General features: G+C 43.0%; 1 long non-coding RNA gene across 1 annotated transcript; it reads right to left on the reverse strand.

The window, feature by feature from the left end:
- Positions 1–2,030: 2,030 nt before the first annotated feature.
- On the reverse strand, positions 2,031–2,773 carry LOC120438718. The gene is made up of 3 exons (XR_005612077.1): positions 2,426–2,773; positions 2,231–2,354; positions 2,031–2,151 (listed from the first exon to the last, which is right to left on the reverse strand). It is a non-coding gene; the product is annotated as an uncharacterized LOC120438718 (long non-coding RNA).
- Between the last annotated feature and the right edge of the window lie 12,391 nt (positions 2,774–15,164).

The raw sequence follows: 15,164 nt of genomic DNA on the forward strand, positions 1-15,164 counted from the left end.
GCGATTTGTCAGTAATAGTTAGAGCGCCACCTAGTGGGACAACTATAATTATCATTGAATGAGATAAAATTTTAGCTCGTGGTTCTATGCATGAATTCCATCAATGTGACATCAGATCGGACGTGCTGGTTTTGGGTGTTGGGCGTGGCTCGATGCGCCGGGGTGCGAGGGCCCTCATAACGCTGCTTGCAGCTTTAATTAGGGCCCGAGCACTGAGAGTGCAAAGTTCCTATTGTATCTTCTCTGTTTCTTATTATTATTATTCAGGGGAAAAATGCCTTTTTGAGGGCTGTAACGTGCTTAAAAACTCATGACATTTTGCATACATGCCTGTTCTGGTGAAAAATCTTATATTTTAATGGTTTTACGTATGAGCATTGGAAAATGGCTCTGGAACGCCACCTATGCCTTGTTAAATGAAGCCCTATGAACACATGGTTTCAGCTACATGTATGAAGTCTGGCACACATGTGTATCATGTCAAGATGAACAAAAAAGTCAGTGGGACCAAACCCAACAGGAAGTCCGCAATTTGGAAGTCAATGTGACATTTTCTCTCTAATTTTGCCATTTCCACTCCTCGTACTTTTGCGAACTCCTCCTTGGGGTTTGGTGCTTTTATCTTCATATTTTGTTAGTGTCAACTACACAGCTGGACCGTATTAAATCGCGGAGCTTTTGAGTTTTTGGGATGTGATGTGGCCATAGCGTGGCCTAACCCACCATGAAAGATGAAGTGGTTTTGAGGGGCCACAGTGCCGCCTACAATATTTCAAAACATCAGCCCCTGCTCTGTGTTTCATCTATGAGCTGGAAACCTGCTAAGCTTATGGAAAATACAAAGATGTACAATAAAGTCTCTTGGAGCAATATCCCAAATCCAACAGGAAGTCAGCCATTTTAAAATAAAAGTGTAATTTTGGTGACATTTTCCCCTCATTTCAAGCCTCATCCTTTGACATACTCCTCCTCAGGATTTCATCAGATCAACATGATCTGATGTTAAGTTGTGAAGAGTTTTGTTTTTGGAGAAACAGGGTTGTCATTTCGTCATGTGGAGTTTCAATCACTCGCCAAGAAGCAGTAAACTGCTGTAACTCAAAGATACATTGACCAATCTCTCCCAAACTTCACAGGTATGATGAGAATCGAGCTCTGAAAAGTTTGGTATGCAATTTGTCAGCAATAGTTAGAGCACCACCTGGTGGGAAGAGGAGATACTATGTATATTATAGTCATCATTGAACAAGATGAAGTTTTAGCTGCTGATTGTACACATGAAATCGATGAGTGTGATATCAAATAGGATCTGCTGGGCATAGGTGTTGGGCATGGCTCGACGCTATGGGGTGTGAGGGCCCTCTTAATGCTGCTTGCTGCTTTAATTGGTAATTGTGTGTATGACTTGGAACTTTTTGCAACCCACCAGCTAGTCAGCACCAGACGAAGAAGCCACGCCGAAGAAGCCCAGGTATAATTATTCTGTATTTAATATTTCAGAGTGGACTGTAGCCCAGTTTCAAGTGCTTCCAATTACCAGTATTGTATCTTTCATAGATTCATAGATTAACCTTGCACATCTAAATGTAAATCCAAAGTCTTCTTCTGTGCAGAAGCAATATCACACCTCCAACAGCAAAAACTGCTTACCATATAACTCCACCCACTCAGTTTTGTACTCCTGCCTCCTAACACCATTTAATGTGCAGCTGGAAATCGTGCTTTGCTGCTCCTCCATTGTCATTTATCTGCGCTAGTCATGGGATGCCAGTTTTGATGTTTTCTATCCTTCCATCCACAAAGTACACAAGCACGTTTGGCACCAGGAAGCCAGCTTTTGCTCTGTCATTTGCAAAATCCAAGTTGCCAGTTTCTCTGCATCTTGTCACGGCCCAGCGGCACGAGGTAAATGGGATGGACACAAGTGCAAGATCCAAACCAGAAGCGAGACAGTGATTGAACAAAAACATTTATTTTCCTCACAATTAAACACACAAGCCAAATTAAAACGAAGCCACTACACTAGTGGGCGCGTTGTCAAAACTAAGGCAACTAAAGGAAATCTAGAAAGCTCTAGAATACAGCGGGACAGCTGTGGCAGTGGGGAGGTGAAGGCTGGGCCGGGAAAAATGCTATGAAGAGACCAGGGCACTGTAATGAGAGGAGAGCACAGTCAGAGGAGCCCAGCAGTCAATAAGCGATCCTCCACAGTTAAACTGAGTTGCCTTACTTGGTTTCAGGTGAAGGAGGCAGGTGAGAGGCGGGCTAGTTAGTAATGCAGTACCAGCAGCTGGTGGCCTGGGTCCAGAAAAGAAGGGATGACTGAGGTGAGAACCCCACTCCAGGAGCGAACTCTGAAGATAGGAAAAAGCAGGTAAGTTTTCACACAGGATCTGGACAGAGCAATAACACACCACTGACTAACATGGGAAAGTAGATACTCAGGCGATGACTGATTGAGTGCGCAGGTCTTATATGCTGCAGGAATAATTGCTCACAGGTGGTCAGCCAGGAAGGAGCAATCGATCTCCAGGAGGGCCGCTTTTGGAAACCTACAGGTACCCACCCAGACCATGACACATCTATTATTGCAAATCAGTAACAAACCCATTTGGCACTGGGAAACCACGTTCACATCTCTGACTCGCAAATGCATCAGCAGGCTTTTCTACCACCAAGTTGCCAGTTTCCCTTCCCTCTATCCCTCGTTCACAAAATGCAGCAGTAACCTTATGGCACTAGGATATCAGGTTTTCTTCCCTCATTTGCAAATGTAGCAGCAAGCTATACCACCAACAAGTTGGCAGTTTGTCTGCAGCAAAAAGCAGACACAAACCCCTCTAGCACAGCAAACTTTTGGCACCAAGATGTGAGGTTCTCTCTTCCCTAACCGCCCTTCAAAAAATACAGCAGCTCACTTTTCCACCACTCGATTGGCAGGTTCAGCCTTCTATCTTTTCTCAAAATATAACAGTGATCTGTATTGCCAGTAGGTCATTTGCAAATACAGCAGTACACATTTGTTATGTTAGTGTTCGTTTTCTTTTTTTAAGGAAGTACATGAGAACTTTTCAAAGATTTAATTTGCTTCAGCAGTTGAAATTAAGCAGTTACAATGTGCTGGACCCCAGTGTGAGCCAGTGGTTTGCTTCACAAAATGATCGCCCTGTAAGCGGGCAATACAGTTTTATAGCGCAATAAAAACAAGTATTATTATAACTTTTTTCTTCTAAGAAATGAAGTAGCCAGTCCTGCAGTCACACGACTGGAACTTCTCCCACACTTTATCCACATCTGACCTCGTCTCTCACCTGCTCCTTTTTCTGAAAAAAGATAGAGAAAGAAAAACAGGTCACTCCGTAACTTTGCTGGATTAATATTAGCTAGCAATTTGCAGCCTATTGAGTCTATTTTTATTAGCTATGTCTGGGACACTCTGTTCAGACTCCCTTGCCCCCCCAAAATTTCCCCCTGACCAGTTAAGCCCCAACACCCACAGTACTGGGGGCACTGGGGCTCAAGAGTTTTGTAACCATCTTGACTTTTTGCAAATATCAACATGCATAGTAGCCACAGAAACCTTAAAATCTCCATTAAATGTTCATATCAACCATTTTTTGAACCACCAAACACAGAGAAAACAAGCAGCAATTAAAAGAGCAGTTAAGTTAAATCGGAAAATTCTGCTACACACAAACAACTGAGCCCAGAATTTGCCAGACTTCATGTAACCGGCTAAAAAAATGGCTCGTTAGCTGGCAGAGACCTCACAGATTCACAAACACCAAGTTTCACCACCCTCTTCTCAAAATTCATGGAACCAGCTGCAAAAGAAGACCACACAAACATGTAGCAGAATAAATGTGCTAAGACAGAAATTGACTTACCCTCCCGGTTTCCTCCACTCTTTTCAATTGTAGCCAATAGCCTGTGATAGGTTTATAGCATAAACCTATTCACTGGAACCTGCATTGAACACCAGGCAAAGTTCTTTATGTTTCTCGTATACGAGGGAGGCCCGAGCCAAGTGTCGTTCCTTCCACTTGACCTCGGTTGCTCTCGTTCGCTCCCTCGTAACACTGCTCTTTTATTAAGGTTACATGAATATACATAGGTTCATTAACATATGACGTATACATACAAACAGCGAGTACCTTACCTGTGCGTGGTGTAAGTATGTGTGTGTGTGTGGGGGGGGTGCTCCCATGCTCCCAGAATGTGGGTGTGAATGCCAGAACACTCTGGAATGCACACAAAGTCTTTGCAGACTATTAAGGATCAAACCTCTACCAACATGACATTCATTATCAGTGTTGGGACTAACTCGTTATTAAGTAACGCGTTACAGTAACTACGTTATTATTATGGTAACGAGCACGGTAACTAGTTATTATGCCAAAACCAGGAACGCGTTACTCGTTACCAGTGATGGGAATAACGGCGTTACAAGTAACGGCGTTACTAACGGCGTTACTTTTTTCAGTAACGAGTAATCTAACTAATTACTATTCCTATCGTTACAACGCCGTTACAGTTACTAACAAGGAAACGCGGTTCGTTACTATTTTTCATTTTATTTTATTTATTTTGAAGCTGTGTTCAGCTTACCGCATCTTATATCAGCTGCACGGAAGTAGCTGTAAGTAATCTGGACGCTACAGCTTTAAGCAGCTGCACGCTCCCGCGGACGGTAATCACGATCACTGTCTAGCACAACACCTGGAGCTAAGGAGGCAAAACAATCGCATGAGTGCTGCTGTTTGACTGAGGAAGAATAAAGTAGTGGTGGTAAGTCAATCACATGACCACTTAAAGACAAAGCAACAAGGTGCCAGTTTTTAAATTGTGTCGATAGTAGAGATGGACCGATCCGATATTAGGTATCGGTATCGGTCCGATACTGACGTAAATTACTGGATCGGATATCGGAGAGAAATAAAAAATGTAATCCGATCCATTAAATATCAAAAAAGGACCTCACAAAACTTGCGACAGGCGTAACTTGCCCCATAACCGTAGCACGTCGGAGCAGTGTGCTCAGTGATAGAGCAGCTGTGTGTATTTGTAGCCTCGCTAGCAATCCAGCATTTCATCTCCGAGGAAGTTATCCCAGAGAGAAGTAAAGCAAGTGTGTAAGTTCATCTCTGAATGTTTGTAAAGCGTACCTACCTTAAGCTTAACAACCGATATATGGAGCGACTGCCTCTCTCTCCCTCCCTCTCCTGCCGCAACTTCATGAAACTGATTAATGATCAGCTGATCGGCTTTTCTGTCGCGAGTCCGTCTCTCTTCTTTGTTTTTGGCCCACTTTGCACCAGAAAGAGGAAACCAGCGGCTGAACAACAGCAGCACGTTTAAGCTTGATAAGCTGTTGTTAGAATTTATTTAATATTACTTTCTACACCAGGATCTTTTTCTACGTAGCTGACGGCTGGTAACTGTGCAGGGGCGGATCTAGCAAAGTTTAGCCAGGGGGGCCGATAGGGCATTAACAGGGAAAAGGGGGGCACAGAGACATACTTTTCTTTCTTATTCTCATTTAAAATGTCTAGCTTTTAATAAATAATTATCTGAATCTTACACCCAAAGTTTTAATCTGATGTAAAATGTATAGAAGTCCATTACTGTATATAGTAACTGTTAAGTCTAATATACCCTAGTAAGCTATAGTACTTTTTCCTTTGGGAACATACCATCTGTGCAGTCTGCAATTCTGTAGAAGAAAGATGTTGAATCCATTTAATTATTCTTGAAAAATAATTTATTTCTGTGCATTTTTTTTTTTCATACTGCATCAAATTTAAGTTGATTACGTCGATTAAGCATCATGAGGTGGGGGGTGGTTCCCTTTTTTTTTTTTTTTTTTGCTGGGAGTTTGCAACCCTATTAGTTAGGTTGCTTAATATTTCTGCTAAGTACTCTTTAAAATACCAGAATAGGGAGGAATGTGTAGGTTTAAGTTTATTAGATTGATCAGTGTTGCTGAACTATGAAATATTTTGGGTGCAGTGTATTTTTTTACATACAGGTATAACAGAATAGCTTTAGTGTTGTTGTTTATTTAAACTTGAGTATGACCTTATACAAAATGCAGCAAGATATTAAAAAAAACAGTTTTATTGAATAAAAAACACACTATATCGGATTAATATCGGTATCGGCAGATATCCAAATTTATGATATCGGTATCGGTATCGGACATAAAAAAGTGGTATCGTGCCATCTCTAGTCGATAGGCCACGTAAAACCAGAGTCATGATAAACAATATATACGCGGCGTTTTTTCCTCAATAGTTTGGCCACGTTAGCGCTAGCAAGCACTCACTGCTTATGAGCAAAAAAACAAAACAAAAAAAAGTTTTAGGAGTGACGGAGAGAGAGAGAGGGAGAGAAAGAGAAACAGAGAGAGAGAAAGAGAGAGAGCAGGAAAAGAGAGAGAGCGAGTTTTGAGATGTGAAAGATTTGTGACGTGTTGTGGAAGTTTTCCACTTAAATAAAGCCTGCAGATGAGCGGTGAGCGGTAGATAAGATAAGATAAGATGGCCTTTATTAGTCCCACAGGTGGGAAATTTGTTTTGTTACAGCAAAAGTGCAAAGTTATGTAGCAGAAATTAGAAAACACTGGAATGCAATAAAATACAATAAAATAAAATAAAATACTATATACAATAGAATAAAATAGAAATACAAATACTATATACAACTGAGTAGGAAAATACAAAAACAACTTCGTCAGAAGAAGAATTGCACGTATAGCAGTCTTATTGCACATGTGTGGGTTTGTGTGTTTGATCAGCTGCAAAAGATAAGATGGCCTTTATTAGTCCCACAGGTGGGAAATTTGTTAAAAAAAAGTCTTTATTGTAGAGTCTGACAGCAGTGGGGAGGAAAGACCTGTGAAATCTCTCCGTCCCACACCGTGGGTGCCGCAGTCTCCCACTGAAGGAGCTGCTCAGTGCTGTCACAGTCTCATGCATGGGGTGGGAGATGTTGTCCAACAGGGATGACAGCTTAGCCGCCATTCTCCTGTCACTCACCACCTCCACTGGGTCCAGAGGGCATCCTAGAACAGAGCTGGCCCTTCGGATCAGCCTGTTCAGTCTCTTCCTGTCCCCAGCAGAGATGCTGCCCCCCCAGCAGACCACACCATAAAAGATGGCTGAGGCCACCACAGAGTCATAGAAGGTCTTCAGGAGTGGGCCCTCCACTCCAAAGCGACCTGAGTCTCCAAGCAGGTACAGCCTGCTCTGCCCTTTCCTGTAGAGGGCGTCTGAGTTATGAGTCCAGTCCAGTTTGTTGTTCAGATGAACACCAAGGTACCTGTAGCTGTCCACAGCCTCGATGTCCATACCTTGGATGTTCAGTGGTTGCAGTGGAGGATGTTTGTGCCTGTGTAGCCAACATTCTTTAATCAAAACACACAGAACAGAAAACCAAGCTTGGTGGAGAGCCTGCATGACCACGGGGCAGGGTCAGCAGAGTCTCTCTGAGCCTAGTACGGCTCTCAGTTAAATACCTTCTCCAGGAACAAAAGGCAGTACACAGCTGTTTCACACCTTAAGGTTCACACTCCCTTGCTACCTCCCAGAGTCCTTGAAGAGACAAAAGACTGGTCCTCTGAGTTCCTGTTTCCCCAACATCCTTACTACACCCCCTACCATTTGTCTTAAGTATGAGTGTCAGACATGTTAAAATCACCAAGGCATTACAATAACGTGATTAATACATAAGTGAAAGAAATTCCATTACAGACGTTTAGCGTGTTTGGAGTGTGTAGTTAATGTGTTGTCTTGTGTAGTTAGTGTGTAGTGTTGTGGATGGTTTTGTGTTGTGTGTTAGAACAATGAGGCGACTGCTGTCTCCAGGTAGAAACAGGAGTGATACACCTGCTGCTGTCAGACCTGCAGGTATCAGGCTGTGATGTTCTCCTTTATAGTGGACAGAAATTATGTTTTTGGAGTGGCACAAATAATTTGTGTGGCATCTTATTGAAGAACAGCTGATTGTTCTTTAAATAGTTTGAAATGGTTATTTAAAAAAAGGGTAAAAGGTAAATGGATGCAAATAACTTTGTTGTTTGCAAAACTTGTGCATAGGATTTTAAAATTGACAAGGTAAAATGTGGAGAGAAAATCAAGACTAGTAAAAAAATGGCCAATTATACCCTGGACGCCAGAGGGTTAAACGTTCTTTGTTTGTTTTTTTTAAGTAACACAATAGTTACTTTTCCAAGTAATTAATTACTTTTAGAATATTGTAACTCAGTTACTAACTCAGTTACTTTTTTGAAGAAGTAACTAGTAACTATAATTGAATTACTATTTCAAAGTAACTTGCCCAACACTGCTCGTTACTGGGATTTAGATAGGCTCGTTATTCGTTACTTCGTGTGGTGGATATCGCGGAGCTTCCACAGATTCAGTAACATTAGCAAGTGGTGGAGGCCAGCAGGTGGATGAAGGAAAAGGGAGGCAAGAGGAGAGACCCGAAGCGGCCGCCGGTCCGAGTGTCAGGTGAAGTGAACTTCAGGTAAGAAGTTATGACCTGCAGTCTATCGGAGTCAGATATAAACCAAGTTTAGGTGGAGTTTATTTTCGGTATGCTGACATTTTCGTACTGCGTGCTAGCTAGCATGACGGAGTTTCTATACAGCTGTGTGGGTGCTATGTTACTGATGTTGAACTTTATTTTGTTCATACGGTTAATTATTAGAGTTGCCAACCGTCCCCTAAAAAACAGAATCGTCGAATCGAAAATATTACGCGTTTCGTACTGAGGTGAAAAGGAACACAGTTTGTCCCGGACTTCAGCTACAATGAAAAAGACACAAAGCTGGAGCTGCACAGCTGCCTCTTCTTCTCTCATTCTCTCCTCTCCCGTTTCTACTTCAATCATGAAACTGATCAGCTGATCGGGTTTTCTCTCTTGTTTATTTATCGCCCACTTTGCGCCAGAAAGAGGAAACCAGCGGATGTCGCGTTAAACAACAGCAGCACGTTTAAGCTTGATCAGCTGTTGTTAGAATTTATTTAATATTAATTTCTAGTATCAGCTGATGTTTGCTGGAGCCACAGCTGTAAAGCCGCTGGTCATGATATCGGTTTGGTTATCTGGTGAGAGGGAAACATGCAGATGAAACCAGGAGATGTCCTTACTGAATCATCAGAGCTGAACACGTGATGTAGAAACAGGTTTACCTTTTAGGTGACATGAATGAGTTGACGGGAAGTTATGAACTGTTTCTGAGAGACAAATAACACCAGGATCCTTTTCTACGTAGCTGACAGCTGGTAACTGTGCAGGTCTAGCAAAGTGTTGCCAGGGGGCCAGGTAGGGCATTAACAGGGAAAGGGGGGCACAAGGAAATACTTTTCTTTATTATGCTCATTTAAAATGTCTCGCTTTTAAAAAAATAATTATCTGAGTCTTACAACAAACAATTGATAGATTGATACATATATACCATCAGAACAGTGTACATCACTGTCACAACAGTGTTTGTTTTCATTCAAAGGATTTATGATTTTTCCTATAATGGTGGGCGGTCTCTAGTCAAAATGCCGGGACGATTTTTTGTCCCAGTCCAGCCCTGTATGCAGCTCATCTGCAGTCTGGTGTTACCTACATCTTCCTATTCAGAAGGCAGAATTTCCAAGTTCTGAGTACAATCAAAAGCACCACGACTGCAGTTTTTGTGTTGGATGTAAAATGCAGGCTAGAATCATGGCGGCGGTCAACGATGGTCCAGGCGTGGGATTTCTCTCGTGGAAATGTGCACATTATTTTTTCCTTTCTGTTGGTAGGTGGCACAGTGCACTTGTGGCAAGTAAGCAAGCTAGAAGACTGGCAATCTTGCTGGGTATCCAGTTACGGAAGCAACACATTAACAAGAGAATTCTGAGTAAAACCAAAGTTACTTTCCCTAGTAACTAGTTACTCTGAAAGTAACGAGTAACTTGAAGTAACTGAGTTACTTTTTTTAGAGAAGTAACTAGTAATGTAACTAAGTTACTAATTTAAAGTAACTTACCCAACACTGTTCATTATACAACTCTAAGCATATATGAGTAGATATTTCTAAGCATAAATGACAATCCAACAATGTAAATATAACAGCCTGCACAGCTACTGATAATGGAAGGCTAACTGGGTGCATCAGAGCCTCTTCCTCCAACAACTGCCATTTACAGACACATGACACATTTACATGACACATTTGGGGCCAAGTGACATCTAGCTTTGCAACTTCTGACTAGTCAAAGTCTAGTGAATGCATGATCATTAATGTCATTCTGTTGGCTAAAACAATTAAAAAGAGGTGTCAATGATGGAAATTGCAAAGCCACCTGCGGTGGCGACGAACTTGTTCCGGGGGCTGCCCTCGATGGCGATAACATCTGGCTAAAGGCCTGGGAAGTGGCCGGCAAAGGCGAGGTAGTTCAGGCCGAGCTGGGTTGGACAGCACTGTAGAGGCGGCAGAGGCTGGAGCAGGCGAGGTAGAACCTAATGCAGAGGCTAGACCAGGCGAAGCAGAAGCTGATATAGAGGCTGCTGCAGGCGAGGATGAAGCCGCAGACGACGGCGTGGTAGCCGCAGGTGGTTTCACTGCAGGTGACGGCGTGGGAGCTGCAGGTGGTGGCACTGCAGGTGACGGCGTGGGTTGGACGGGCTCCTCGGACCCCCCAGCGAAAACAGTCACAGGACCAGCAGGCACAGGGGCTTCTGGCACACCCAAGGCAGAACCAGCAGGCACGGGGACCTCTGGCACACACGGAGCTGAACCAGCAAGCACGGGGGCCTCTAGCGGGGACAAAACAGAACCATCAGGTTTGGACACCCCTGTCAGGCATGGAACAAGACCAGCAGGTGCGCGGGCCTCCGGTGGGGACAAAACAGAACCAGCAGGTGCAGGGGACCTCAGGCAAAGTTGACACTGACTGAAGCCGAGCAGCACATAGGTTTGACTCAGGCACCGACAGCAGGGTGCAGTCTTCTGCTGGCTGAAAGAGTTCACAGAAACTCCCAACGAAGGAGGCTGAGTTAACTCTCCCGGGCTCTCAGCGGAGAAGGATTGCTTAGAGGGCTCTGAGTTCTCAGGTAACACGAGTTGTGCTAGCTTCTTGGTCTCCAGGGATCCAGAGTCAGCTGAGGGTTGAAGCTCAGCCTCTGGGGAGGCCTCTGGGGAGGCCCTGGGGATAGTTACAGTCTCTAGAGAAGCCAGCTTTTGAGGGAACAGGACATTCTTAATGAGTGCATCTCTTTGTTTAGCATGAGTGAGTGTAGAGGGGGCTCAGCAGGAGACTGGGCTGCTAAAGGCTGAAGTGCTGGTTGAGGGGAAAATGAAACTTGTGGTGGAGCAGATGATTGAGCTACAGGTGACGGGGACACTGGAGACTGAGCTACAGGTCGGGCGGCTAACTGGGCTAACGTCTTCGCTGAAAGCAGTAATTAAGGCTGTAAAGCAGTTTTTCACATGGAATTCCAATAAAATTGATTCATGTTTGTGGCTGTAATATGAAAAAATGTGGAAAAGTTCAAGGGGGCCGAATACTTTTGCAAGCCACTGTATCTGCTCAGTTTAACAAGACATCACATATCTGAGCAAAAGTGCTCAGATGTTTTCAGAGACGTCTGTTACCCAGCTGCTCAATAGCTAGCCGGGAGGTTAAGGGTCATTAGAGCTGGCGAGAACAGAAAACTCCCAGCACATCGTTTTCAGATCCCCCACAGTCTTTTGCTGCTCAGGTTAAACATGATATATAAGTCACTTACTTAATTTAAAAATGTTATTGTTTGGCTTTTTTCAGTGTTTTATTTGTTCCTGAGTAAATCGGTTTGGCTGAAATAAAAGTTATAGTTTTTACACAGCTGAATAAACATCAAACAGAAAACTGATTAAACAGAAGTGTGAGATGATATACGCCCGTGACCTGTTATATTTTAGATAGCACGAGCAGATGGCTGAGTTTATTAAACTCCATCGAGCCAGCCAGCTGATCCAGGTAACATTTCAACAAAGGTTGTTAATGTTGTGAATGTTAATGAAAGTCCCAGGTGACCAGCTGAGAGCTGACATCAGTGATGTTTGTGTCTGAAAAGGAAGCTGAGGACACACTTGGTCTGATGGACAGACTACATTTCCCCATGCTGATCCTTTCTTCCATATCATGTTCTCTTTGGTCATTCTGTGTGAAACTCTTCAAAACTGTTCTGTGCTGAAAAACAGATGTGACACACAGATCACCTGAGTGTTCCTAAGGAACCCTGATTGTCTCCTGTTCAGTTCAACTGTATTTATACAGCATCAAATCAAAAGAACAGTCGCGTCAGTTTGCTTTATACACAAAACTGGTTGGGAGTGACGGAGTTGTCATATGTTGTTGTCCAGGTGAGATCCTGATTGGCGGTGGGAGCTGTGCATCTCTGATCTTCCTCTCCTCATCCTTTGAGATCTCCCACCTCGCCCTTGCTTCCTGCTTCCTTTTTTGGATTTGCACTGACTTTGTGCAATTTAAGATTAGGGACCACATTTCCACTTGCCCTTTCACCTGGAAGCTCAGGTGCCTAACTTCACAGCTAAAATAAATAGAACTGATCTAGCAGAACTAACATTTTGAAACTGGATTTTCTTGGTTTACTGGTTAGTCAACTGTGTCTCTTGTTGCCTGGCAACTGCTGACCCTGAAAGGGAGAATATTTTTGTAAATACATAACGAGCAGCAACATACCGGTTATACTGCATATTTATGACGCTGCCTCTGCAGGTAGACTCACCGTCTGTAGCTGCCCACAGACTGCCTCCATGCTATCACCACTCAGCCATAGCTTCCTCTCATTACACGCGTCTTTTTATTTGGTACTGACTAGTAAAAACTTAAAACTAATGAGGAGGATCCCTGTCATCTACACTAGTCTTTCTCGAACTGACCCTATTATACCCATGGAAGCAGTAAGGATTAGGGATGGGTATCGTTTAGGTTTTATCCGATACCGGTGCCAAACCGGTACTTTTGAAACGGTGCCGGTGCTTAAACGGTGCTCAAACCGGTGCTTAAAGAATGAAGAACACAAAATTGGTCCAAAAACCTCTCATGTTCAGCTGTTTTTTTTTTGTAAAAAGATAACAATGTTAGCCTTTTCTGCAGCTATAGGGCATATATGGTCTCACTCTTGGCTGGAAGCAGTGCTAAACAATGGAAAAAAACACAAACTTTGTCCAAAAACCTCTCATGTTTAACTGTTTTCCACTTTTTCTTTGGTCATTTTAGCCTTTTTGGCCAGGGTGAAGGGAGTATCTGCCATCAAACAAGAAGACAGCCGCATGTAACTACGACGGTGTTTGCTAGTTCACCTTACATGCATTAATTTAATAACGTGGTTAGCGTACTCAACTTAAATTACACACGAACAACATGAAGCTACTCACGCAGAGGAGAATGGCTGCTGCTGCCATCATCATCCATCATCATTTCTGCTACACTGACAGGGCTAGGGGCCAGGACTCTCCTCTTCGGGTTTTTGGGGGATGTTGCTAACTCCGGGTCCGATAACAGGCACCACACCCGCAGTAGATGTGCACGGTGTGAGATCTCGCAGCAAGCTATCAAACACGGCACATTTCTCAGCTTTTAAAAAAAAACGCTATGCGTCGTCAGGTGTTTCATCAGATTTGAGGTGTTACCTCCTTTGACAGTATCACAGTATCAGCTTAAAGCACTTGTTGCAGGCTGCTGAGTTTGCATCTTTTGCTGTGAAGTACAGCTAGAATTTTGACCGCTTCGCCTTGGGCATTTTTAATCTGTAGCTCTGCTCTAAAAGAACGTACGTACCTGGCCCCGCCTACTATCCTCGGAAACGTAAAAACGTAAAATGATTGGCTAGAATTGGCTCAGAAAAAAAAGCACCGAAATGTGCGCTGCTTTTCGGTCTGGTTACTACCATTTATGTCAGAACCGGACACCGGTACCCATCCCTAGTAAGGATGTAGTCTTGTTTAGTTTTGTTAATGACACAGTTTAATGTGTCGTGCTGAGGTTAAATCATTTCAGAAGCTGGAATCAGATTATCGTTTTTATCCTGACATGTAAAACATTATAAATGAAAGCCGGCAAACCTTCTTTACAATCGCCCGTACATGGAGCACACCTGTCATGTCATTTGACCCAGTATATTTTGGTTGTGGTGTTCTAGCTCTTTGGTTTTTGGTTCTGTTCTTCCTCAGTTTAGTGTTTAGTAATCCCTGCCCGTGTGTTCCCTCTTTGTAAAGTCCGTGTTTCTAAGCCCGTGTCTTTGCATGTGTGAGTTCCTGTTTTATATTGAAGGTCTGTGTCTCAGGTTATTGTATTCTGTTTTACTTCCCTCAGTCTCCTCAGCTCTGATTTCTCCCAGCTATGTCTCCCTCCTGTCTCCCATTCCCTGATTGCCCTGTGTATATTTAAGCCCTGTGTTTTCTGGTGTGTGTTGCTGGTTTTTCTTTGTGGGCTCCCTGCATCTCTGTTTCATGTCTCTATGTTTCAGGGTTTTTTCCAGTTTACGTCATTCTTAGGGTTTTGGTTTATGTCCAGCACATTCCTGTTTGTTTCTCTTTTCATATTAATAAAGCTCACTCACTTCAGAAGCTGCCTGCTCCTTGGGTCTTTTAATAATTTCCACACGATTTGCCCTGCTAGCCCAAGGATGTCGAGAAGTGGGGTTGTCTCAAACAGAAAACAAAAAAAGAAACTGCCAATAAAATAGCCCAAAGTTTACTCTGTAAATGAATGAATGAATGAATGAATGATTTTCAGCAGGTAACATCTAAATGTTTGCAGCAGATGGATGATTTGGTCTTGCACATGGTTGTCTCTGTTATGTACAAAAAAGCTCAAGTAAAACGTCACTGCAGATGCTGCCTTCATGATCTTTGAAATGTGTTAGGTCCACCCATACCACAGTGACCTGAATGGTGTGGAATGTTTTAGTGAAGAGATAAAAGGAGCGTCCTGTTACAACAGAATTTACTAGTAGATTTTCAGCACAAGCCTAAATCCGTCTTAATATCACCCTTTAAGTGATTTCATTTAAAAAACATTATATTAAATATCATTTCAGGCCCAGATTCATGAAGTAGTAACTTTAAGTAAAGTTTATTTCTAAAGCACCTTTATAGACAGAGATCACAAAGT

Source organism: Oreochromis aureus, linkage group 3 (assembly GCF_013358895.1).
Source record: "Oreochromis aureus strain Israel breed Guangdong linkage group 3, ZZ_aureus, whole genome shotgun sequence".
Lineage (NCBI taxonomy): Eukaryota > Metazoa > Chordata > Actinopteri > Cichliformes > Cichlidae > Oreochromis > Oreochromis aureus.